At 50.3% G+C, this 25,535-nt stretch overlaps 1 protein-coding gene across 21 annotated transcripts in view; it reads left to right on the top strand.

Moving 5' to 3' along the window:
- The first annotated feature begins 4 nt into the window (after positions 1-4).
- Positions 5-25,535, top strand: part of CTIF (cap binding complex dependent translation initiation factor) — a 328,445-nt gene continuing 302,914 nt past the window's right edge. For 8 of the 21 annotated variants that reach the window (XR_010151920.1, XR_010151922.1, XR_010151921.1 and 5 more), the window contains exon 1: positions 34-318. The gene's annotated coding sequence lies outside the window, so the exon portion shown is untranslated. Of the gene's footprint in view, positions 319-763; positions 838-1,267; positions 1,345-25,535 lie in introns of those variants that run through there. The other 13 variants (XR_010151927.1, XR_010151928.1, XM_063795662.1 and 10 more) reach the window with 9 other exon arrangements.

Here is a 25,535-nt window from a genome sequence, read left to right on the forward strand (position 1 = left end):
GCACGTGGCCGGAGGGGAGGGCGGGGCCTGAACGTCACTCTCCTACATTCTCTTTCCCTGTGTCAGATCAGGGATCATTTTTTTTCCTTCCTCTACTCCCTCCCCCCTACCCGCCCCTCCCTCCCTGTTTCCCTTCCCTCCCTCCCTCCCCTCTCTGCTGGGTCTGTGCGCTGGGGCGCCCGATCCCCTCCGCAGCTGAGACGCTCCGAACTCGAGGCAGGAGTCGGCTCTCCGGAGCCTCGTCCCTCCCTTCCCCTTCCCTGCCCCCTTCCCCCACCCCCGACTCGGGCTTGGCGCGGCGGCCAGAGGAACCCCGAGGTGAGCATCTCCTCGCCCGTCCTCCTCTTATAGTCATCTCAGCTTGCTGATCGATTCGGGGACCCGGGAGGAGGGCTGCGTGACGTGGGCGTGCTTATAGATAAATCCGGGAAAACCGCCCCAAACAATCAGCCCCCTTCCCCCCCTCCCTGCTCCTGGGCCAGCGGGGTGTCCGCACCCATCTACCATCCCCTCCTCCCCCTCGGTGGGGAACTGCACTCCACAGTGTCGCCCCCTCCCTGGGTTTGTCCCATTCCCTGCCGGGTTCCCCGCCCCGCGGGGTGTCATGGCCCTGGAGCTCCGGCGCCAAGGGGGGCTCTTGGGGGACGCACGGCTGGAGCCCGGCTCGCTTTGGAGCTGCGCGGTGTAGCCGCTGTCATGTGCCGGGTTCCGACCTGGGAGGAGGAAAAGAGCGAGCGCGATTCCTCTCCCTTTTGTTTTGAAGCCCGCATTTGCTGCATCGAGCAGTTGGTTTAGTATCAGCCAAACTTGCAGCTGTTCAGACCGCGCTCCGCCGAGGTAGGGAGCCCGTCTCGGGGTGGCGTTTGGGGGCCGGGGGCTGCGGCACTCGGGGCTGCGGGAAGGACCCCGAGAGTGTGTCGCCACGCCGCCCCTCCCTTCCCCGGTGACTGATTGTGTCTGTGGCAGCGGGCGTGTGTGAGTGTGCGCGCCCGTCCCCGCGGGCTCGGGGATGTCTGTGGATGGCTGTCGTCTAGACAGGGCGCAGCCCCCTCCCTGCGTCCCCGGTGAGCCCGCGGGCCGCGGGGAGAGCGGGGGATGGGAGCAGAGGAAGAAACCAAATCGGTGGACCCGTTGCGGTCTCCCCTTTGCTTATTCCCAACGGTTGTGGTTCTGTTGGCTTTTTTTATTATTCCTGTCGCTGCGGTGCAATCGGGCCTGGGGAATAGATACGCCCGGCGGAGAGAGGTTCACTTGACAGGCTCTGAAAAGCCACCTCTAGGGTGGCGAGTGACCCGAGAGGCCGTGGGGTGGGCTCCGGCTCGGGTTCATCAGGACGACGAGCAGGTAACTGTCCCGGGCGCCGGTCATGGGGGAGGGCGGGCGGGGGAGCGATGGCTTGGGCTGCGGCGAAGGTCTGGGGCCTCGGAGGGCCGCGTGCCGGTGCCTGGATGTGGCCGGAGGGGGCGTCCGGGACACCGCGCGCCTGAGCCGAGTGTTTCTCTATTGATGGTAAAAGACAATCGGGAGGGGGGTGGTCCGAGCCCGTTATCTGGGCGGCGTTGGCTCTGTTTGGTTCCGCGGAGTTTTCAGGGTTGGGGCTGGGGGGTGTGAGCACCGCGGGCTGTGCGGCGTGTAGAGGGGAGGGCTGACTGGCGGCGCCGCGTGCGTCTCCACCCCGAGGAGTGAGGCGTCGCCTCCCCCGCCCGGCTGTTTGTGTGTACACACGGCTCCGGTGTGTGTGGGGGGCGGGGACCGCAGACCGCGGCGTAGTGGGGACAAGCGTGGGCCCCGATCCTCCGCGCGACTGGTCCCGCCAGCCCCCTCCTTGTCTAAGTCGGGGTCGTGTGTCCCCGCGCGCGCGCGCCCGAGTTACTTGGAGAGGGGACCGTGCGGCTGTGGGCCGGGGAAGACCGTAGGGTCGCGTGTGCTGGTCTTCGGTGCAGGAGTCCCAGGTCCGCTGTGCGGCCGGAGTCACACAGCCCCTCCCTCCGCGTCCGCGACGCCCCGTGACCCGGCAGACTGGGGGTCCACCCGGCGGCGCGGGGGGTTGGTTTGGCTGCGCCGCCCCCAGTCCACGCTGGGGTGACCCCGCACCGAGGCGTTCTATGGGTGTGCGTGCCCGCGCTCGCCGCCGCTGCCTTCGCAGACCGGGGAGAGAGTCAGCGACTGCCAACCGCAGCCCCGGCTCTTCAGTCTGGGGACAGTGGGAGCCCAAGCCCAGCGCGCCCCAGCCCGGCCCAGGCCGCCGCCCGCCCGGCGCTGTGTCTCTGCGGCCCGAGGATTATCCCCCAGTCCAGGGGCCCGCGCGACCAAGGAGGAAGCCGCTGGAGCCGCCGGCTCGGCCGCGGCTAGAGCCTCCGTAGGGCGAAAGTGACACAGCGCGAGCGAGCGCCGCCGCTGCTGGAGCCGGGGCCGAGAGGAAGGAGCCGCCCAGAGCGCAGGGAGGGGCCGCCGGCTGTCCGTTCCCAGTTCCTCCTGCCCAGGGCCCGGTCTGGGCTGAAAACCTCAGGAATCCAGGCTCCTAGCAGGCTCGGGCTGCGCGAGGAAATGGCCTGGCTTTCAAGAAAACCCAATTATACGTGAACAGAATGCACCGAACAGACGCTAGAAGATGGCCAGGACACGCTCAGGTTGTCTGGGGAAACTCCTTCTGAGTGTTTGACACAGGATTCGATTTACACACAGATCACCTCATCTGAGTCAAGTATCTGTCCTGGATAATGGATGCTCAGAGGCAGCAATTTTGTAACACATTCTAGGGCACAGTGTCATCAGTGATTAACAGGTTGCTAGAATAATAATATGTTTGTATGACCTTACAGGGCAGGTTTTCTTCCCCCAGAACCTCCCCCCGCCCCCGCCAGATATCATAGCGTTAAGAGGGTCCTGTGAGGTAGGAGAGTATTAGCCCCATTTTACGGATGAACACACTGAGGCTCAAAAATGTGGCTTGCATAAGGCCTCTGGGTGGGGGAAGGGCCACATTCCCCCTTTTCTCAGCTTATGGCATTTAATTAATAGTGGCCACTTTTTTTCTGAGTATGGATTCTTGACACCTCAGGAAATACTGAAGCTAAAAAATAGAGTATATTATGCTGACACATATTCTTTCTCAAAACACTCTTGATTTGTTAACCATTCCTAATGAGAGCAGCCACTAAAGAACGGAAGTCTGCATTGCTGTTATTACCACGCATTTAATAATTTGCTGTTGGTGAATGGATAGCAGCTGTGATACATCCAGTTTCTACCAGAATCATATGTGCATATAATAAATGTATATGGTATGCCTGTTCATGTAACACTTATCTATGTTTGTATGGCTGTGTTCATTGAGTCTTTATTGAATTCAAGGAGCAAAGAACTTATACATGCCTGCATGGATTTCTCAGAATTCATGCATGTGAAGGCTGTCAGACAGCCTGGAGGGTTATTAAGTTTAGCCAACTAATCAATTAATTAACCATTCACTCAATATGTACTGGGCACCTACATGTTTGTGTATCTAGAAGTGCATACAAAGAAAACTTCACAAATGTTAATTAAGTCCAGCAAATGTTTATGAAGCACCAGCCTCACTTAGGCCAGATACTCTGCTTCTCTACAAAGATAGTAGAGCAGAGATAGTTAAGTTGCAATGCAATAACACAGCCTACAGGAGGGAACAAATCATAAATATTTTAGAGCAGTCACCCTGGAACTTAGTTTCACATATGTTGGTTTCAAGGGGCCCAAAATGCCAGTTCTTATTCTAGAGCAAATGCAGAAGGAAGCGATGGGGAAAAAACACCTTGATAGCCTTGTTACCCTGAACTTCAGGCTGTTTGCAACCTCCCGGGAGGGCCCAGAGGTATGTTCTTCTGTGGAAGTTAGGCAGCTGATGGAAATTACCCTGAAGCCAACCAACAGGTTTCTGGCGACACGGAGCTAAGGAGATGTTCTCCGTGGTCCCGCCCCAGCTCAGATGTGCTGTGACTCAGGGACAGGCTGTGGCTTTGGTCAAGGTCTCGCTCAGGCCCTGCCTGGGTGTAGGAGTTTCTGCCTCACAGGTCTGTGTAGGTGTGTTAATACAAGTCTGCTTTTTATCTAATCCCAAACTCACCGTCTGGTCCCAGATATTGTCCTCTAATTTCATTTCTGTTTTGGGCTCCATTGCCCTTGTTTTAAGGTTATGTTGTTTGCAGCTCAGGTCATGAAGGAGGAGGCAGGAGATGGGTGGTTAGGTTGGAGAGAGAATCCTGAGCCCAGATAGAGAACAGGAGGTACAAACATGCAGGCAAATTGCAGTTTCTGAGAATTCTCCACACGTGGTGGCATTTCTGCATAACTTACCTGATAACACAGCCCCATTTGATGTCCTTGGCTTGGCAGGGGGAGGGGGCGTCTACCTCTGGGCCTCACTGCTGACTCACCGGCACCCTGAGCTCAGCTGCTTCCTTTCAGGTTTGGGTTTTCTTTTGCCCCTGCCTCCCGCTGTGTGCGGTTTAATTTAGAACCTTGCTATAATGGTGGCCTTCTCCCTGTGTTAGCACCGTGCTCTCAGCCTGCCTCTGACTTTGGAATTAAGGCCAGAGCTGTGGTTCACAACGGGGTGAGAACAGACACATCCTTGGATCTCCGGCACCCAGAGCTGGGGAGGACTTTGAAGATGATCTGATCTTCACGTGAAGACCTGAAGCCTAGGGAAGTGGAATGACTTGCCTAAGGTCATGGTGAGCCCTTAGCAGAGTGGGTAAAAAATCCTGGAATTTGAGATTTCATCCAATCTTCTCTCTATGTACCGTAATGCTTTCTGGAAAAAAGTTAGGTTCTTACTTCCCAAAGAGTGAGAACTCTTTATCTTCTCTCCTGTCTTCTGGTTCTGGGAAGAGCTCTGAAATTCATTTGACTTCTCTTTCCTTCACAACTGGCCCTTCCTGCCTTATCTTCATCTTTGGCATTCATGAGCAAATGAAGGTCTGTATTTGGGAAATATAGGGTGTCTTGGTGTCCTACAGTGCTCTTAAGCTTGGTCTGTGGCTTTCTGGCCCTGAGGCAGGGTCCTCAGGAACCTTTTGGAAGTGTTTGCAAAGCTGGGATGTGTGTGTACTTTTCTAGGAAGAGAATCTACAGATTTCATTTGATTCTCAACTGACTCAAGTAAGGACAAAACTACTGGTAGGGAGAAGGACAGAAAGGTTGAATAGTGGTTGGTTGACACTGGGGCTACTTTAATACGCTGCACTTGATTTGGCTTTACAGTTTGCAAACTATTTCACACAAATTATCCCATCTGCCTTTTATAATAGGTGGTTATCGTTATCAGCCTGTGAGGCAGTTGTTGTTATACCCATTTTGCAGAGCAGGAAGCTGAGCCTTCATGGTTAGTGGCATGCCCAAGTCACGAGTAAGCAGTAGAGCAGGGATATGAACCCTGACTTCAGACTTCAGGTCCAGTGCTCAGGGCTGAGGTGGCTTGCTATCTGACATCATTATGATGAACAGAAAGCCTTGAACTTCTCAGAGCTTCTTAATGCCTACTGTTCACTCATATTCGGCCACAGAGCCAGACCCAAATGCTCACTTACCCAAGGGGTAGGGGAGATAAAGTATGGGAGGCAGTTACCATAGCAACGATCTGTAGAGTGGAGCCAGTTTGGGATGGTTTCATGGATGAGGTGAATTTGGGAGTAGGCCTGGGTAATGGTGGAGGAGGTTTTAGGCTGGGGCAATGGCCCAGAAATGGTTAGGGGGCAACTAGGTGCTTGGGGTGGGTAGAACAGACCTAAGAGGTTTACTTGATCATCCTGCAGTCGGTGCGAGCTTCACAGTAGTTGTCGGGCTGCTTTTCTATGCCTGTCTTTGTGCTAGGCCCTGGGGCTATGACAGTGAACAGGTACAGCCCCCTGCCTTCAAGCAGCCAGCTTTCTAGTGGGAGAGACAGATGCATAAACAGTTCCATTCAATGTCATGTGGGAAGTCTAGGTAGAGAGAAGCCCAAGGCCCTTACAGCGGCACAGACAAGGGGCAGCCACCTGCTCCGGCCTCAGATGTCAGGGAGGGTTTCCTAAAGGAGACGGCTCAGGAGCTGAATCTTAATGGATGAAAAGGAACTGGCCAGGAGAGGAGATGGGAGAAGGGCATTCAGGGAGAAGGCATGGCGTGCGCAGGGTGTGGAGGCATGAGGCTGCCTGGGTGTAGGAAGGAATCGCAAGCAGTGAGGTCAAATGCAAAGGCGGAGATGCAGACAGCGCTCAGAGTGGAGGAGCTTTGTAAGCCTGGTTTCAGACCTTGGCTTTTAGCCTGCAGGTAAGGCATAGAGGAAGGACTTTAATCAGAGAGGTGTACAGCCTTGCTTGGATCGGAAGGGAACAGGACTGGGAGCCAGGCGGCCATGGGACTGGTGAGGCAGTAACAGGCTCTCCACGGCATCCAGGTCATAGGGGGTGAGACCTGGAACAAGGGCCATGCATCTAAGGATGGACCAAAGGTCATACATTAAAATTAGTTGGGAGTAAAGTCCGCAGTGATTACTTAGACTTGGGGGATAAGGGAATCATCTCAGTGGCTCCCAGGTTTGTGGCCTCACTGACTAGATGGACGGCAGCTCTTAACTCAGGTGCAAACTTCTGGTTGCTGGAGCAGGGTCTGCTGGGGTTGAGGTGGGAGGGAAGATCATGGTGAGTTCAGTGCTCCGGTATTGAATTGGAATTGCTGGTAGGATAGTGGGGTGGTGCTGCCTTACAGACAATGCACTGTGCAAGCTAGAGGCCGCAGAAGTGTGTGCCCAAGCTGAGCCCTGGGAGCGGGGAAGCATTGGCCACTGAGCGTAACCACGGTGAGGGCTGCCGTAGACAATGAGAGCAGACCTCTTCCTGCCATTGTCAGAGAATCCTTTGTCATGCCGGCCGCTGTCGTCAGGGAAGCCAGGCTGGGATGCTGTGTCATGCTGGAGGCCCAGCTGGCAGAATCCGGCGACAGCCAAGAGCGTGTTTCAGCTGGAAGCATTAGAGTGAGTTAGGGGAGAGGCATTTCGCTTTTTAACATCCACAGTGAGCAGAGCCCTGTCCCAGCCCCTTGGAGTGTACAGAGTGGGGAAGCCCTGGAACCTGCTTCCAGGAGCAGGTAGTTTTGTTGGGGAGAGAAGATATGAACATATGAAGCCACTAAAAAGCTGTAACAACCCCAGGGAAGAGTGGAATGCAAATTAAATAGAGTGTTGCAGATCCCTCTGTTCCTGCCATACTTCATTTTTATAGAGCTGATGTGTTTTAGGCAAACGTCCAGTCTTTGCATGTTTAAATTCTCAGAACTGACAATAGTGCCTGGCACATTGTAAGTGTGTGTTCAGTCTATGTTTGTGGATCTGCAGGGATGTACCCAGAGTTAGTCGTCTGGGGTGGGAGGTCAGTCAGGGAAGGTTTCCATAAGCACGTCCAAAAGGGGCATCCCAAGACTGATTTAGAATACTTTTAGTACCACAGTGGAGTAAAAATCTTGAAAACCTTCCAATGACAGAGCACCTAGAAAGGCTGTGTAAGCTGTAGCTAGCGTCCTTTCAAAGAAGAGCTAAGCTCATGGAATGTAAGGGAAATCCCCAGGGATCTCAGGCAGTGGGGAGGGTGAGCTCCAGCTGAGGCTCGTCTAGGCCTGGGGGTTGGGAGGGGTGTTGAGGGGTGGTTCCTGGCCTCAAAGCCCAAGGGGTTGAGTCGTGACTGCATCTCCTCCGAGACTAGAGATGATACCAGGAATCAAGAGCCCTGCCTAGAACAGGACCTGGTAAAAGTTTGCATGCTGGGAGAAAGGATGGACTAGACAGCAGCCCGTCCGCATGGGGCATGGAAAGTGGGTGTGCTGCTTTTTGTCTTGACCTGGATGTGAGGTGGAGAAAAATCTTCCCTAGAAATGTGAGACCTCAGGCCTGTTAGAGCTTTGAATGTCCACTACACATGTGGTCCAGGAGGCCCTCAAGAGAGAAATTAGCATGTAAAGACTTGGGGGCCAGTGTCTTCCTGACTGTGAGCTCTAGGGCATCAGGGGCCTGGGGAGAGTCTGGGGCTCTTTGCCCTTTGCTGACTTAAATCTCCACCTTGGGAGATGCTTTGCGATCAGGGCAGGGTAAGTGAGGGAGCAGTGAGAAAAGAAAGGGCAGAGGTGCCCCTTGGTAGGAACCTTTTAAAAGGGCCTTGGAGACAGCTGCACAACTCGGGGAGGCATGGGCAGGATGGCAGAGAAGGACAGTTCCATCCAAGGCTTCATCTCTTAGGAAAAAACTTCAGATGAGCCCCGTCTAGGAAGCCCAGAACATTCTCCCTACTGCATACTCAGGTCAGGTTCTTACAGATAAGGTTTCTTTCCAGGGTCCCCTTAAGGGTGCCCTGTGCAGATTGCAGTTGCTACTGGTCCACTAGACTGGGCACTACATTGTCTTCCCATGCTCAGAGTCTTTAGTTCCTACAGTTTCAAACTCAGGAGACATCTTAGAGGTCATCTGGTCAACCCTCCACCTGGTGTGGGAATCCTGACTGCAGCAGCGCTTGGTTCCAATGTGCTGCTTGTGGCCGGGAGTTTATTGCCTTGGAGGCAGCGCCTTCCCTTATGTTATAGCTGGAAAGGCCTTGTACTGAGCTCTGGCCACCCTCCTGGCTGGCCGTTTTCACCCATGGCCCCTGCAGCTGTTGTGAGAGATGGTTTCTAGACCTTTCACCATCCTGCTTGCTTCTGCTGGAAGGGCCTCCATTTGTCAAGCTGAGATTCTGTGAGAATCCAGCCAACTTCTGTCCTAACTTACTTCACACAGAGGCAGCTTTTGAAGATAGATGTGAGGGTAGCTGAGCCGGCTGCATAGGCGCAGTCTGTGATGGGGGAGTTCTGAGAAGCTTTGGCTCGGTGCTTTTCGGATGATCATGAGAGACGCAGCAGCACCTGCTGCAAGTTCCTTCCTCCAACGCCCAGAATACATTTCAGCTTATAAGTAAGTAACTTGGGAATCCCATGCAGGGAGCTGTGTGGAATTTATTGAGTGCAGGGAGTTTATTGAGTGCCTGTTAAATGCCAGGCACAATGCTGGGCGCTCTCTGTGTGCCTCGCTAAATGAAAGTAACCTCTCTGAGGGAGACAGAGAGGCAGAGATACGGTAATGCCTAACTGTAGTTATGACAATTGAGCCCTGAAGGGATTCAGAAAGAATGTGTGTGGTTCCATCCAGAGTGGGTGGGGCTGACACATTCCCCATGCTGTTCCCTTATAGGGCCTTCCCCTGGGGTAGGCAGTATCATGATCTCACCAGTAGCTGGGAACCCACAGGCCTGTCCCACACTCTTGGGGCATTTGCTGAGATACTTAGACGTTTGAACCATGAGATCAAGAAAGTGACCTGCTAGAGAATTCACATCTTGGTATGTCACCAAACAGGCTGGTGTTTACAAGCAAAGTATTTTTTACAGCATGCGGTTTATCTGTCTCCGGTATCTACCTACAGTACCCTGGGCACTCTCAGGAAGCAAAATGTCTTTCTGTTCCTCCATCTCCTTGGTGCTTGGCATCTGTGTGGGTCACATATTCAGCAGATTGGGTAATAAAGAGCATGCGTTGCCTTTGCAGCAAGGTTGCATCAGATGGCTGGACGTGCCTGGATGTGCTCTGCCACTGGCATGAAGGACCCTGTGCAGACAAGGCCAATAATGAGGGTCAGGGATTCCGAGAAAGCACCCAGTTTCTCCTCTTCTCCCTCTAAAAATGGTTTCTTCTGCCCACATTCTATTGATTTGCCTTAATCCTTTTAGCTGTTAACCTTTGCCTCAGTTTAGTGGACACACATGGTATCTGCAGTGGGTCTGGCTCTAGGAGTGAGGTGAGATGAATTGAGGTAAGCCTGGCAGGGTCCCTGCTGCCCATCTGCCCATCTTGCTGGGGAAGACAGAATAGCCTTGCGCTAGTGTAAGGTGGTAAGTATGGGGTCAGGAGAATGAAAAGGGTGCCAAGGCAGCCAGAAGTCGGATGACTGTGAATTTTTTTTTTTTCCAATGGATAATCATGCTGGGACACAGATATAAACTGAGGTTGTCCTGGGTAGGTAAGGGCTTATGGACACATGGGCCAGGGAGGGCGTATGCATGTGGGTCATACCTGACACTATTATCAGACACTCTTATCAGTCATTTATACTGCAGGGTGCACATAGGGGTGATGGGGGAGGTGCTCGTGCATAAGAGGAATTGGCAGCTGTTTCCTTCCTTTGCTTAGAGGATGTAGGGGAAAGCATTATCTGTGGGGACTGGACTCAGAATTCAGATGGGGCTCAGTTTACAGCCACAGGGTTCTATCTTATATCTCACCATGATCACAGTTTGGGGATTGGGGTGGAAATATGGACAGATGAAAACCATCGGGCTTGTGGGATGTTATTGGCTACAGGTAAAAGAACAGTGTACTAAGGATGGCTTTAAAAACAAGGTGTTTCAACTCAGCCAGAAGTCTAAAGGTAGGAGCTCTAAGGTTGGTTCATTCAGGGAGTCAGCGATCATTTCAAGGACTCTGTCTAACCTAGGCTGCCATCTTCAGCACATTGGCCTTTGTTCTCAGGCCAGTCCCCTTATGGTCATAGCATGGCTGCCACTGCTCCGGGCATCATGTTCTCACATAACTGCGCCCAAAGGCAGGCAGGAAGGTTAGATTCTCCTTGTCTGTCTTAATTTGTCAGGGAGGGAAGCCTTTCCCAGAATTCCCCTGCTGGAGATTCTATCAAGTCTCCTTGAAGAGAAACGAGTCTGTACCCATGCCTCCACTCCAGTGGAGGAGGAGAAAGCAAGTCCCTGGTGCTTTCGCCTCATCTAGAGCAAGAGGCAAGCTGTGTTTGCAAGGAAGTGGGGAAGGGAGCAATGGTTGGCTAAGCAAAGAGGAACATTTACTTCACCAAGTTTCAAGATGTTTTTATTTATTGGGGGGGAGTTAGTGAATTAGCTTTACTTTTTTTTAAATCTCAATATTGTTGAGGTTTTTGTTTGTTTGTTTGTTTTTTTAAAATCTCACCCCCTAGTTCTGGCAACCACCAACCTGGTTTATATCACTATAGGTTTGCCATTTCTGGTAATTATTACTTCTTAAGCCACAGGTAATGCTGGTGCATAGGATCCCAGGTGTTCCATGGATGCCTTTTGTGTGGTCCCAGGACATGGGTTCTGTGGTCTGTTCTCCCAGCAGCTCCTCCACTTTCCCGACACTGGGGCCAGGTGGAGAACCCCAGTAGGCAGAATTGTCCAGAGGGAGGGAGCATATGTCACTGGTGGCCTAGGCAGCAGGACTGGAAAGGCCTGAGGCTCCAGTGGGTTGGTAGAGGATGGCAGTCACCTTTGCAGGCAGCTGTGGGTTGGGGAGAGGAATTGGTGCTCAGCTGTGGCCTGCACATTCTGCAGAATGAGTTATGTTGTCCCTGCTGATTGGGAAGCCTGGCCCCAGGGAATGCAGGGTGTGGGAAGATGGTGGCGGATGCCACCTTCCCCTCCCCAAACCACTATCCCCTCTATACATACACATGCAAACAGCCCAGGCCGTGGGGCTGACCATGCAAGCTAAGAGACAAATCTGTCCCCTCTGGGCTCCTCTCCACTCTGCTCAGGGTGTCACTGTGTCCTCCTCCCCCTCTTCCCACAGCACAGTCTGTGGGTTGCTAGAGCACTTAGCACTTCCCATCACTCCCTGCCTCCTTATCATTCCTTGGATACTTGCCTATCTGTCCCCTGGGATCATGAGCACCTTGCTACTGTCCTGGGAGTCATCAGGGCATTTCCTATAGGGCTAGGGTGGTGCCGGCCACAGGGTCCATGCTTCATGGAAAAAAAAGTATTTTTAAGGCAAGATACATATTTCTAGAAAGGGACTTGTTCATTTGGTTATCTGTCCAGATTCCAAACCAGTTCCGTGTGGCACTGCACAGTGCCCTGGACGAGAACTTTCGGATCTCTCCATGTTTTCCTCCCTAAGAGGAAGAAAGGTAATCAACTATCCTGTTCTGGGCTGAATTGTGTCCTCTCAAAATTCATATGCTGAAGTCCTAACTCCAGCGCCTCAGAACTGGATTGGTGGCCAGGCCTTTAAAGAGGTAATTAAGGTAAAATAAGATCATGAGAGTGGGCCCTAATCTAGTATGACTGGTGTCCTTAAAAGAAGAAGAGGACACAGATAAGACACAGATGGGGTCAACAGTGTGAGGATGCAACGAGAAGGCAGCCATCTGCAAGTCAAGACGGAGGCCTTGGAAGAAGCCAGCCCTGCCAACACCTTGATCTTGGACTTCCAGTCTCCAGAATAAATACATTTCTGCTGATGAAGCCACCCAGTCTATGGTGGCCTGCTATGGCAGCCCTAGCAAATGAATATGGAAGGATTCTCCCCTGCAGCTTGTGGAGGGAGTGTGGCCCTGCTCACACCTTGGTTTTGGACTTCTAGCCTACAGAATTATGAGATCATACATTTCTGTTGCTTTCAGCCACCTGATTTGTGGTCCTCTGTTATGGCAGCCATGGATACTAATACACATGCATTGTGTGTTATGCTTGTGTTTAGGACTTCACCCCCTAAGTGTATTTCATCTTTCAGCTCTGAGTGTAGTTGTTGTTATTCTCTTTTGCAGATACACCTGAAAAGTTAGCATTCCTCCTGAGGTCACACAGGGAAGCCAGGCTAGAAACCCAGGCCTGTGTGGACTCTGGCCTGCAAGCTGTTGCATTTGGGCAGCGGGGAGATGTCTGTAAATGCAGGGATTGAACAGGTGGTCTTTCTCCTGAAACCTGGGTGATCCAATAATAACTTTCTTTTTCTTTTTCTTTTTTTTTTTGGAGACGGAGTCTTACTCTGTCACCCAGGCTGGAGTGCAGTGGTGCGATCTCGGCTCACTGCAAGCTCCGCCTCCTGGGTTCACGCCATTCTCCTGCCTCAGCCTCCCGAGTAGCTGGGACTACAGGCGCCCACCACCACGCCCGGCTAATTATTTTTTTTGTATTTTTAGTAGAGACGGGGTTTCACTGTGTCAGCCAGGATGGTCTCTATCTCCTGACCCCGTGATCCGCCCGCCTAGGCCTCCCAAAGTGCTGGGATTACAGGCGTGAGCCACCGTGCCCGGCCTAATAATAACTTTCAAAGCCTAACAGTTGCTAAGTATTGTGGTGTCATAGTAAGCACTTTGCATGTGCTGTCTTCATTAGCCATTACAGCTTCTGTTTCATAGATGAGAAAATGAGGGCACTTCTTCCAAAGGGGACATTTAAGCAAGAAAAGCCAGTGACTTGGCCAAAGTTGCATACCAGGCTTGCCAGTGAGAAGACAAACTGAAGACTGGTTCTCTGAACTGTGCCCTCTTGGCTCTCTAGAAAGAACTGTGTGGAAATTTCTGGATTCCTATGTCTTAGTCCATTTGGGCTGCTATAGCAAAATACCATAGACTGAGTAGCTTATGAACAGGAGAAACTTATTTCTTGGGCTAGGAAGTTCAAGATCAAGGTGCCAGCAGATTCAGTGTCTGGTGAAGGCTCAATTTTTCATAGATTGCACCTTCTCACTGCTTCTTTTCATGACGGAATGGGTGAGGACGTTCTCTGGGGTGTCCTTTATGAGGGCACTAACCTCATTCATGAGGCTCCGCCCTCATGACCTAATTGCCTCCTGAAGGCCCCACCTCCTAATACCATCAAGTCAGTGGTTAGACTTCTAACTTGTGAATTTTGCGGGGATACATTCAGACAGTAGCGGAGGTTGAGTGTTTTACCCCAGGCCACACAGCTAAGAAGTGGCATAACCAGTTTTACTCAAGCTTTGCCTGTCACACACAGGGATTGGCAGGTTCCCCTGTAGTCCCCTGATGTTCTGAAAAGGTCACTGGTCTTAGATTGGCCACCTGTGATCTGGCTGCTCTCAGGGAAGTCACTTCACATCTGGGTGCTTTGTCCTCGGTGACCTCAGGGCTTGGACGATATAATACTAAAGTTTCTGATCCTCTCATTCTGAGGTTCCCAGTGCCCATCCTTCTATAATACAGGGATTAGAGGGAGAATCCCTGAGATGTTTTTGACATTTGCCTACACCTGAGGGAATAGTCGCACATCTTCCTGATACGGCCAGTTGGAAGTGTGGTTTGGCCATTCATTCCTTCCCTACAAAATTAACTCTTTGCACACGGTAGAAATGATCCCCACCTTGTGCCAGGTTTGTTCTAGGCTTTTGATGGTGTGGGCTTTGAGTGACGTCCACAAAAGCGTGTGGGGAGAGGGTTGCTGGTGAAGTGATGTCACTGTGATTTCCTCCTCTAGGTGAAACAAAAACGTGGTTGCCTGCAGCCTCATTCGCACCAGAGAGAAGCCAGCCACGGGCGTGGCAAGCCTTGGAGGCCCAAGTTGAGCCAAAGACCTCTGTGTCTTTCCCTCCAACCTGTTTCCGTTTGCCTTTAGGCCCAGGTGGCTGGCAGATGATGGTGAGGACCTGGTGATGGGGTAATTCCCGGAATGCAGACTGTAACCAGGGCAGTCAGAACAAGGATTGTAAACCTGCAGCCGCCCAGCTCCTGGCTCATCCCACGAGGCGTTCGTGATTTTACTCACCTCATTAGAAAAGTTTACTTAATGTATCTGTCGTAGATTTTAGAACTGGAAAAGAGGTTGAGTGACTTTCTTTTTCTTTTTCCTTTTTTTTTTTGAGACAAGTCTCGCTCTGCCGCCCAGGCTGGAGTGCAGTGGCGTGATCTCAGCTCACTGCAAGCTCCGCCTCCCGGGTTCATGCTATTCTTCTGCCTCAGCCTCCCGAGTAGCTGGGGCTACAGGTGCCTGCCACCACGCCCGGCTAATTTTTTGTATTTTTTTTTTTAGTAGAGTCGGGGTTTCCCTGTGTTAGCCAGGACGGTCTTAATCTCCTGACCTCGTGATCTGCCTGCCTCGGCCTCCCAAAGTGCTGGGATTACAGGCATGAGCCACAAAGTTCCTGGTTCTCCGCGGCCTACTCATGACCTCAGAGCTCCAGACTCCCAAGCTCCCTGACACCAGTATTTGGGTGGATGGGAAGAGAGGCCTGCAGATTGCAGTGGGTGAAGAGGCTGTGCACGCTCAGCTGCTGTGGTGGAGTGGCTGTCCGCCAGTGTGACCAGCTAAGTTGTCTTCTCATTTCTTGCTGTTGTTGGTGCCACCAGGGGTCCTTACCCCTGGCATTGTTGTGAGGTGCCTAGGGAGCTGGCAGGGCTAGTGCACTTCTTCCAACGGGAACATTTAAGCAAGAGAAACCAGTGACTTGGCCAAGTTCGCATACCAGGCTTGCCAGTGAGAAGACAAACTGAGGACTGGTTCTCTGAACTGTGCCCTCTTGCCTCTCTAGAATGAACTGTGTGGAAATTTCTGGGTTCCTCTGTCTCCCTCAGGAACTGGCTCCAGGCTGCCATTGTACCCAGCGGCCCTTGTCTGTCTCCTCCCAGGCCGAGGCAGGCACTGTGATGGAGGCACCCTCTTCACTGTGTTTGCCAGTGCACTGCAGTGGAGAGGTTATGCCTTTGTAGGGTTGTGGGGATAGGGCTGAAAGCCCCCTGAAGGCAGGATCCACGATGGAGGAGCATTATCGTACTCTGGTGGGCTGGGAACATGGCCCCTTTCCCAGGTTCTCCTCTCTGTCAGCCTAACACCAGCCTTTCGGAGAGAAAGAATCTTCCAGGTTTCCTGAGATTTGCCTGAGGTCCCTGGGGCTCTCCTTCCCACTTCAATCTAGAAGATGGGAGAGGCTCTAAATGACTTAATCACAGATCTGAAAGCCCAGAAGGACCTGAGAGAGGCTTGGCCTCCTGCAGGCATCTGCCTTGTAGCCTCCCGGGAATTGGAAGCTTACAGCTTTGCAGCCCAGGCCATTACTTGGCAGCCCGGGCCTAAAGACATTATCTTAGACCAAGGTGTGCCTCCCAGTAGCCCTGGCTGTGATCTGAGAGCCACACAGAATGCATATCCCATTCTCCTTCCAGGGTGACCAAGTATTCAGAGTGCCAAATCTTCTTTTGGAAGTAAGCTCTCTTCCCTTAAGGTTTCTCTGGATAAGGTGTCCAAACCTCTCCTGGCTTCCCTTCTCTGTGCATCTCTTTTATCAATGCTTCTCCTAAAATGGGGACATGGAATGGAATACAGTGTTCGAGGTGTGACCTGAGTGGTGCAGGAATCATGCTGCTGTCACCTCCCTCCATCTGGACACTATATTTCTGTTAATGTAGCCCATGACTGTGTAATTTTTCTTCATGGGCAGCTTCTAGATATGGGGATTCCCATTCCTTCACAGCTCCTGCCAAAATAATCTGTGGCAAAGATCGGTTTCCCCAGCCTGGACTCTTCACAGCCCTGATGAGTAGCCCAGGCCACCTCATCTGAGTCCCCTTTGAGTGGCCCAGGGAGCTAAGGTCAAGGGTGTTCAGAAGCTGGTGAGATTATTGAGGCCTGACCCACTTTGCAGAGGAAGGCTGGAGCTTTCTGCCCAAAGTGACTGTGATGGGGGTTGGGGTGGATGGGCTTCCAGGCCTGGAGAAGGTGGGGATGTTTCATGCAGGCTCCTACCCCTGAAAATCTGGCCACCCACTCACCACTGGGAACCAGCTCCTGTGTCTTAGCACCGCCACCTCCCCCTGGGCCTGCCAGCCTCTGGCTTCATTTCTTTTTTGCTCAGGAAGCAGAGATAAGGTTTGGTGCTCACCTTTGCCCAGTTGCATAGAGACCCTGTGACATGGACGTATTGGATGACTTCCCTGGCTGAGCCATGGAGGAAACTGTGTTTCAACTGAAGACATTCTTGTGGTGTCTGCCCCCAGGGAAGTCTCTTGGTATGTGTGTGTGACACAGGGCTCAGTTTGGGGCACTGGGCATGGGGAATAGGGGGCAAAGGAAAGGAAGACTCAACTGTGCTTTCAGGGAGCCTTCAGCCAGCAGGAGAGAGAGAAACCCTGAGCATGCCGGCTGATGGGAAATGTGTATCAAAAGTTTCCTTTTGCCAGGAGGAGGCAGGCAGGACTTTCAGCTCCCTAAGTCTGGGACCTTTCTGGAAGCATGAGGGTTTGGAGCTTGTCTTTTTATTCTAAACATTGAGCCTGCAGTTTTAACTCCTGGGCTGCCCGTTGGTCTTGTCTGTCCTGAGCTGCCTGCACATCCATCTGATCGTGAAGGGTGGGTGGTGAGTGCTCTGGATTGTTTCAGCAGCATCTCTGCCTTAGATGGATTCTCAGCTGCCCATCTGGAAGGTCAGGATGCCAATAGGTGGGGGCATCACTGTGGAGTGGTAGCGAAGAATTCCAGTTTTGAGGCTCACGAGCTTCCAGGCTTCCAGGCTTCCAGGCTTGGCTCTGCATAAAGCTCACTACAGAATCTTAAACTCTTTGTGCCTTGGTTTCCTCACCTTGCCTTTGATAGTGGAGTTGGAAAGCCCCAATGCAAGGGGAGGTGATGGTCTGCTCAAGCACCCCGCCTCAAGAATAGAGATGTCAGTGATTCACAGGTGCACAGAGAACAAGCTGGGACATCCTCAAAGTACACACTCTGGAGTGCTGAGAACTGGCTTGTTACCCACTCAGCTGCTCACTGGCATTGTGTTTGTTTGTTTTTTTGAGATGGAGTCTCACCCTGTTGCCCAGGCTGGAGTGCAGTGGCGCAGTCTCAGCTCACTGCAACCTCTTCGTCCCAGGTTCAAGCAATTCTTGTGCTTCAGCCTCCTGAGTAGCTGAGATTACAGGCACGCACCACCACACCTGGCTAATTTTTGTATTTTTGGTAGAGATGGGGTTTCACCATGTTGGCTAGGCTGGTCTCGAAGTCTTGACCTCAGGTGATCCACCTGCCTTGGCCTCCCAAAGTGCTGAGATTACAGGCATGAACCACCACGTCCAGCCTGCTCACTGGCATTGTGACCTTAGGAGAGTTAATTTTCTAAAGCTCTGCTTCTCCAGCTATGAGATTGGCATAACAGTGTCTACTTCATAAGGCTGCTGTTAGAATGAGAACTAATATATGTTATACACTTAGCCCAGTGCTTGGCATGGAGCTGAGTCTCTGGAAAGGATGGCTGTTCTTATGATCATAGGCAAATACAGTGTGGTCAAAAGAGTCCAGCAGGGACTGAAGGAGGGGCGGGGCTGTAAAAGCAGGTGGGATTGCAGAGGAGGGGAGAGTGTGGCCTGGGGGTAGGGACAGGAGGATGGTGGGGAAGAGATAGAGAACTGGAGAAACAGTACCTTGAAGGCCCCCTGCAAAACTTGTTTGGAGACCTGGAAATTCACAGGTGTCAGTCACCCTTGGGCTACAGAGGGGGCTGGAACTCAGGCTGGTCATGAACCATTTTGTGCCCCCATTGTCCCAGCCAGAGCTTTTGGATGAGAGATAGGCACGTGACCAGAGCCAGGCCAACCAGGAACCTTCCCTGGAGTTTTCTGAATGGAAGCTGGGAGAGAAAGTCCTTTTCTTGTTGAGGGCATGGCATGAAAGAAGCCTGGCAGCTTTGGCCACATCCACTGCTGTGGAGAGACCCATCCTGGGGAGACAGCACAGCGCTAGCAGCTGAAGAGAAGCAGAGCTGGAAACTTAAGAGAACCAATACCTCTGCTCGATTTGTCTTCCTCTGGCTTGGTGCTGAATTTGTTAGTTTCTATAGTCTCTGTATTAGTCCGTACAGGCTGCCATAATGAAACTCCACAGACTGGGTGGCTTAAACAACAGACATTTTATTTCTTCACAGTTCTGGAGGCTGGAAGTCCAAGATCACAGTGCTGGTAAATTCAGTTTCTGGTGAGGGCTCTCTTCCTGCCTTGCAGACAGCTGCCCTCTTGCTGGGTCCCACACAGTTTCTCTGTGTTTGTGCACATGGGAAGAGACAGCTGTCTGGTGTCTGTTCTTATAAGGACACCACTTCTATCCTAATCAGACCCCACCCTTAGGACCACACTTACCCTTTATGACCTCCTTAAAGGCCCTGTCTCCAAACATAATTACGCTGGGGATTAGGGATTCAATATGTAAATTTTGAGAGGACATAATTCAGTCTGTAACACTTCTCTATTCAGTAGATTCCCTTTCTTTTTCTTTTCTTTTCTTTTCTTTTCTTTTCTTCTCTTTTCTTTTCTTTTGAGATGGAGTTTCACTCTTGTTGCCCAGGCTGGAGTATATTCCCTTTCTGTGCCTTAAGGAATGGCATTCATACCACTGGTAGAACACACAGTGATTTTCAGTTAGATACTTATGGACTGGTACAAAATATAAGCCATGTATTCATCTATGTGTGCATTAAAGAATGACAAACACAACTAGTACATAGAATTTGTGATGTTCACAAGTGAAGGGAGTATTCAGTATTGCTCTGCAGGAGGCTGAGTTTAATAAAAAGTCAGTACAAGGTCAATAGTAATGTTACAGTTGGTACACGGGTATGACAGAAAACTCCAAGGTAGTGAATTCTGTGTAATGTTGCATGAACTAGTTTGGGTTGGATTTGTGTCACTTGGCACTGGTAGAGTTTTGAATAATACATGTTCAATTTCAGCCTAAGGCTACCTCTTTTCATGTAACAAATGTGGGTTCCTAAATGTTTATTTACATAAAAACTTTATACATATAATTGTAATTTTGAGTCACAAAAAGTGGTCAGCACCTAAAGACAACTGTAGTAAATATTTTTGTAAAGAATCCTTTTTTATAGTATCTGGTTTGTTTCAAATGTATCCATTCTGCAAATTTAGATTCTTAAACAGCAACTTGTTATCTAGGATTTTGGTCATCAGAAACTTCTCAGTTGGCACCTGGAAAACAGCACAGTGACAGTTGATATATTTAATTGTTCAAATGATCATCTTAGCATCAAACATGCTGCAATAAAAAGTGTTCTCTTTGACATCCATTCTCCAACCAATAATAAATACACTTATTCAAAAGTTAAGTAAGGGGTGTATTTGAGAGCTAACCCATCCTGGTAAACTCATACTGGAAAACCTGATCAGCGTTTGCAGATCTTTTTCAGAATCTGTAAGAGTTATGTTGTAGGAGAGATAATCACCTGTAGCACTGGACTCAGCATTTTTAGACTAGAATATCCTCTCCCGTCTTGTTGAGTGATGGTGATCATATTTTCTGAATCAAAAATCAGGATGAGTATTTGGATATTTGAAATCAGAACTTCTCCTAACTATCATCTTTTATCTAGATGGGGACTCTGGAGTCTCATTGTCAAATTTGTTTATGTGCTCATACAAATTTTAAAAAAGTTTGTTGTTTTTTTTTTTTTTACTTAAAAAATTGGCCCTACCTTCAGACCATCCTGAGACTTATTTCCTCATCCTAGTTTTCCTCGAATATCTTAGCTCGTTTATTAATATGATAGAATGTTAAATGAGGTCTGTAGTCCTACCACCCCTCCCAATCCTAACAAACAAAAGAATATTTTCTAATGTTACCTGTGGAAGCAGATAGCTTGGTGGGCTGAATAAATGATTAGAATTTAAGAGCCTAGTTATAGGTATTCTAGTTACTGTAGGCTGTGTGAAAAACCACCCCAAAACTTAGTGGCTTAAACAGCAATAATCCTTTGTCCTGCTCATGAGTCTGTAATTTGGGCAGGGCTCAAGAGCTACAGTTTGCATCTATTCCACATGGCATCAGCTGGGCTGCAATCAGAGCTGGAAGATCCACTTCCAAGATGGCACATTCTCATGGCTGGCAAGTTGTGCCGGCTATTGGTTCTTCTCCATGCAGGTTTCTCCACAAGGCTGCTTGGGCTTCCTCAAAGCATGGTGGCTGGGTTTGAAAAGTTAATCCCAATGTAGAGTGGAGTAATAAACATTGGAGACTGTGAAAAGTGGGAAGGTGAGAGGCGGGTGAAGATCAAAAAAAGACCTGTTGGGTACAGTGTTCACTATTCAGGCATGAGTACACTAAAAGCCCAGACTTAACCACTATGCAATATATGCATGTAGGAAACCTGCACATGTACCCCCTAAATAAATACAAATAAACCAAACAAAATAATTATATATTATGACCAAGTGGAGTTTATCCCAAGAATATGAAAAAAACCAAACCACAAAAGTGAATGGCCCAAGAAACAGGAAGGAGAGACGGCTAATTTCTTAAGGGCTGGCATAGAAATGCCAGTTATCTAACAGTCTCTGGAGTGTCACTTCCATATACTACTGGTCAAGCAGTCACAGAGTCCAGATTCAAGACGATGGGGACACAGACCCTACTTCTTGTTAGGAGGAATTTCATAGAATTTGGAGGCTATTTTTTTTTTTTTTTTTTTTTTTTTTTTGAGACAGTCTTGCTCTGTTGCCCAGGCCGGAGTGAAGTGGTGTGATCTTGGCTCACTGCAAGCTCCGCCTCCCAGGTTCACGCCATTCTCCTGCCTCAGCCTCTGGAGTAGCTGGGACTACAGGCACCCACCACCACACCCAGCTAATTTTTTGTATTTTTAGTAGAGATGGGGTTTCACCGTGTTAGCCAGGATGGTCTCGATCTCCTGACCTTGTGATCTGCCCACCTCGGCCTCCCAAAGTGCTAGGATTACAGGTGTGAGCCACCACGCCCGGCTTGGAGGCTGTTTTAACCATAACAACTGGTCTCATAAAAAGGAATATCCTTCCTTCTTTTTCTTTGAGACAGAATCTTGCTCTGATGCCCAGGCTGGAGTACAGTGGTGTGACCTCAGCTCACTGCAACCTCCGCCTCTTGGCCTCAAGCCATCCTCCCTCCTCAGCCTCCTGAGGAGCTGGGTCTTCAGGCTCACACCACTGTACCCCACAAAATTTGTTGTATTTTTTGTAGAGACAGGGTTCCACCACGTTGCCCAGGCTGGTCACGATCTCCTAGGCTCCAGTGATCCTCCCGCCTTGGCCTCCCAAAGTGCTGGGATTCTAGGGATGAACCACTGCCCGGCCTATCCTTCCTTATTACAGACCTTCCCTGAGGTTTAGATTCATCTTCTACTTGCAGTCTTTTGTGGAGGAGTGAAAAAGAAATGTTTGGCTGGGTGCAGTGGCTCATGCCTGTAATCCTAGCACTTTGGGAAGCTAAGGCAGGCAGATCACTTGAGGTCAGGAGTTCGAGACCAGCCTGGCCAACATGGCCAAACCCCATCTCTACTAAAAATACAAAAATTAGCCGGGTGTGGTAGCGCATGCTAGTAATCCCAGCTACATGGGAGGCTGAGGCAGGAAATCACTTGAACCTGGCGTGTGGAGGTTGCAGTGAGCCAAGATTGTGCCACTGCATTTCAGCTTGGGCGACAGTGAGACTCTGTCTCAAAAAAAAAAAAAAAAAAAAGTGTTTATAAAAACTTGCTTGTATCATTTGAGCTCAGTTATAGTTAGTAAATGTTTTGCTTGAAGCCCCTTTTATATGCTAATTCTTTAAAAGTGGCTAATAATTTAAAAGTGGCTCCCCCTTGTCCTGGGCATATAGTGGAGCTTTATTTCTTCAGCCATTCCCAGAAATTGCTGAGACTGGGAAGTGCAGGCTCTTGGCTTTGCAGCAACGGAGTCTTTCGCAGCAAGACCATCCACAGTTAAGACCCTTCTCAGAGAAACTCCACTGTGGCAAGACCCTGTGCTGGCTGCTGGGGGCTGCAGAGATGGATCAGGGGACACTCCATCCCTGTGCCCCACTTTCAGGAAGCCCAAAGTATCACTGATGGAAAGCAATGGCCTCAGTGTCACTTTTTCTCAGGGTGTCCTTGTCCCCTGGCAGAACACAGTGGAAGTGTGTCTATATTCTGAATGAACCGTTGACTACTTCTCTTTTCCTTCCTGGGGCACTTGATTTTAGAAAGTGCCCTGGTCTAGGAGGGCCAAGACCTGGCTTCCAGCTGTGTCAGATAATTACCCCACTCTATTTTTCTCATCTGTAAAATAGGGAATTTGGTCTAGGCTGGGGGTTGGCAAACTACAACTTGCAGACTAACTCCAGCCCAATGCCTGTTTTTCTAAATGAAAGTTTTACTGGAACACAGTCATGCCTGTTTCTTCACGTACATCTACGGTTGCTTTTGGCTGGTTACAAAAAAAAGAACATATGGCTCACAAGGCCTAACATATTTACTGTCTGGCCATTTACAGAAAACACTTGCTCACCCCTGATCTAAAACAATGGTTTTCAACTTCATTTTAGCCATACTGTTTTTTTTCTGGAAACAACTCTTCCTTATTTTTAACAATAAAAGCAATTCTCACAGCACTTGGCATGTGCCTGGCACTGTACCAAGTGCTTTAAAACTGTTAACTTACTACTTAATCCTTATGAAAACATTATGAGATGAGCAGTAGTATCATCACCCACATTTTAGAGAGGAGAAAACTGAGGCAGAGTTAACAGAGAGGTTAAGTAACTTGCCTCAGGCACACAGCTACTAAGTGGCAAAGGCAAAATTTGAATTCAGGAGTCCTGCTCTAGAGTTTGCCTTCTTATCCACTGGGCCATGCTGCCTCTCACTGGTGGCCTTATATAAAAACTGGGTGGAGCAGGCCCCACTAACTAGAACTGATGTGGCATGGTCAGCATCTCCCCCTTGCCCGTTGACTCTTCTCTCTGCAGCCCCCCGGCATCTCAGGGGCATCTCTGGCAACCTCTGGAGGCTATAACATCTGGCAAGTTAGGCTTCTAAGCTTGGAGAGGGGACATCAGTTTGTTTTGGTTGCTACAAGAGGAATTGATCCTGGTTATTGGGAACTTATGCAGGCCAAGAACTGTAGAAAGCACTGTTCTCTGGGACTGAGGACTCCAGACAAATAGACTCATTTTTATCGAGCATGATCATAATTATGCCTGATAAAAATGAGTGCTAGAGACTTAGGTCCACATTTCAAAACAGTAACTGAAAGGGAGACATATTTCAATAGTTGCCATGCCCCAAACAAATATGAAAACCAGTAATCTATTGGAACCAGTTCCCTGGGCCAGAGTGATTTGCCTTAGACTCTTGTCATAAAAATCAGCAAAGGAGACTGCACACTGAAATGACACTTCACACTGAAAAGATATTGACGTTGAAAGGAGATTCACGCTGAATGTCACCTTCCCTGCTTCCTCCTACAAATGACCCCACATAGCCTGGGGGGCATTTAGGAGCTTTAGCTTAGCACCCGCCTCTTGGGCAGGTGGGAGCCTGGGGCTGTAGACCGGCCCTTTCTTAGGATGCTCCCTGTTTGCAGATTAGTGACTTGATTGGCCCCTCCTCCACCCCCACCATTCCCATAAGGGACTGGTTAGTCTGCAGGGATGAAACCCAGCCTCCTCCACCCTTGGGGATGTAAACTGTACTAGGAGCAGGAAAGGCTGGGGTGACTCACTTTCCTGCCAGTGAAAAGCTGACCTCAATCTTGGTAGTGGTTTGAAGGTGACTTTTGTATTCATCTCTCTGGGATCTTGGGAGACAGTTTCAACTATGGTATCTACTCAGTTTCCCTATGGGACCCCACTCTGGCCTGCAGCTCCTCTGCCCTGTACAGAAGGGTCTCCTGTTCTAAGGTTTTTTTTGTTTGTTTTTGTTTTTTTTGTTTGTTTGTTTTTTGGACAGATTCTTACTCTGTCACCCAGGCTGGAGTGCAGTGGTGTGATCTCGACTCACTGCAACCTCCGCCTCCCGGGTTCAAGCGATTCTCCTGCCTCAGTCTCCTGAATAGCTGGGATTATAGGTGCACACCACCACACCTGGCTAATTTTTGTATTTTCAGTAGAGACAGGGTTTGGCCATGTTGGCCAGGCTGGTCTTGAACTCCTAACTTCAGGTGATCTGCCTGCCTCAGCCTTCCAAAGTGCTGGGATTACAGGTGTGAGCCACCGTGCCTGGCCCTGTTCTAAGGCTTTTGCTGTCTCTGTTTTCTCCTTGGTTGGCCTGTGCCTGACACAGTAAGATTTGGGACCCCTGAGATTGAGTGGGGTGGGGTCTTCCCAGGTGCTTCCCTCTTGCTTGGGGTCTCTGGCCCTGTTCCCCGCCCCAGCCATCAGCACCAGTCCCCTACCCCCTCAAAAGGCTCAAAGACTTCCTGAGAACCCGGAATCTCAGTTTCATCTCTGCTGGAGATTTTTGATCTGGGGGAAAGGCTTTCTATATGAAAGCCTTTGGGGGAAAGGCTGCTCTCTATATGGCTGCTTTCAGACCACACTTGGCTCTCCCTTGGTTTAGCCAAATTGGGGTTTTCCTCATTTTCAGGAGCCAGCTTTTCTGAAGTGTTCCTTCCTGGCAGCTGCATTCCCCATGGTCCTGTCTATCTTAGGGGCAAGGACTTAGGCATCGGGAGTCCTAGAGGCTAGAAGATTGTTCTACAGAGAAAAGTGGTTTTGTGGCCGTAGGTGGTACCCAGACGTGTTGCCTGCCACCTGGGTGCAAGCAGAACCTCTGTGGGTGGTGGAGGGAGCTTCCCATGTGTGGATGGAGGCCTTGCTGGGGAAGGGTAGACGAGTACAGCTCCGTGTCACAGCCCGGGGACAGCCCCACCTGCTGCAGGCGGCCTTCGCTAGGCCTCTGTGAAGGTCCCCAAAGCCTGGCTCTCCTGTGGCTTATCCTGGGAGAATATTTGCCCT

This window comes from Pan troglodytes, chromosome 17 (assembly GCF_028858775.2).
Source record: "Pan troglodytes isolate AG18354 chromosome 17, NHGRI_mPanTro3-v2.0_pri, whole genome shotgun sequence".
Classification (NCBI taxonomy): domain Eukaryota; kingdom Metazoa; phylum Chordata; class Mammalia; order Primates; family Hominidae; genus Pan; species Pan troglodytes.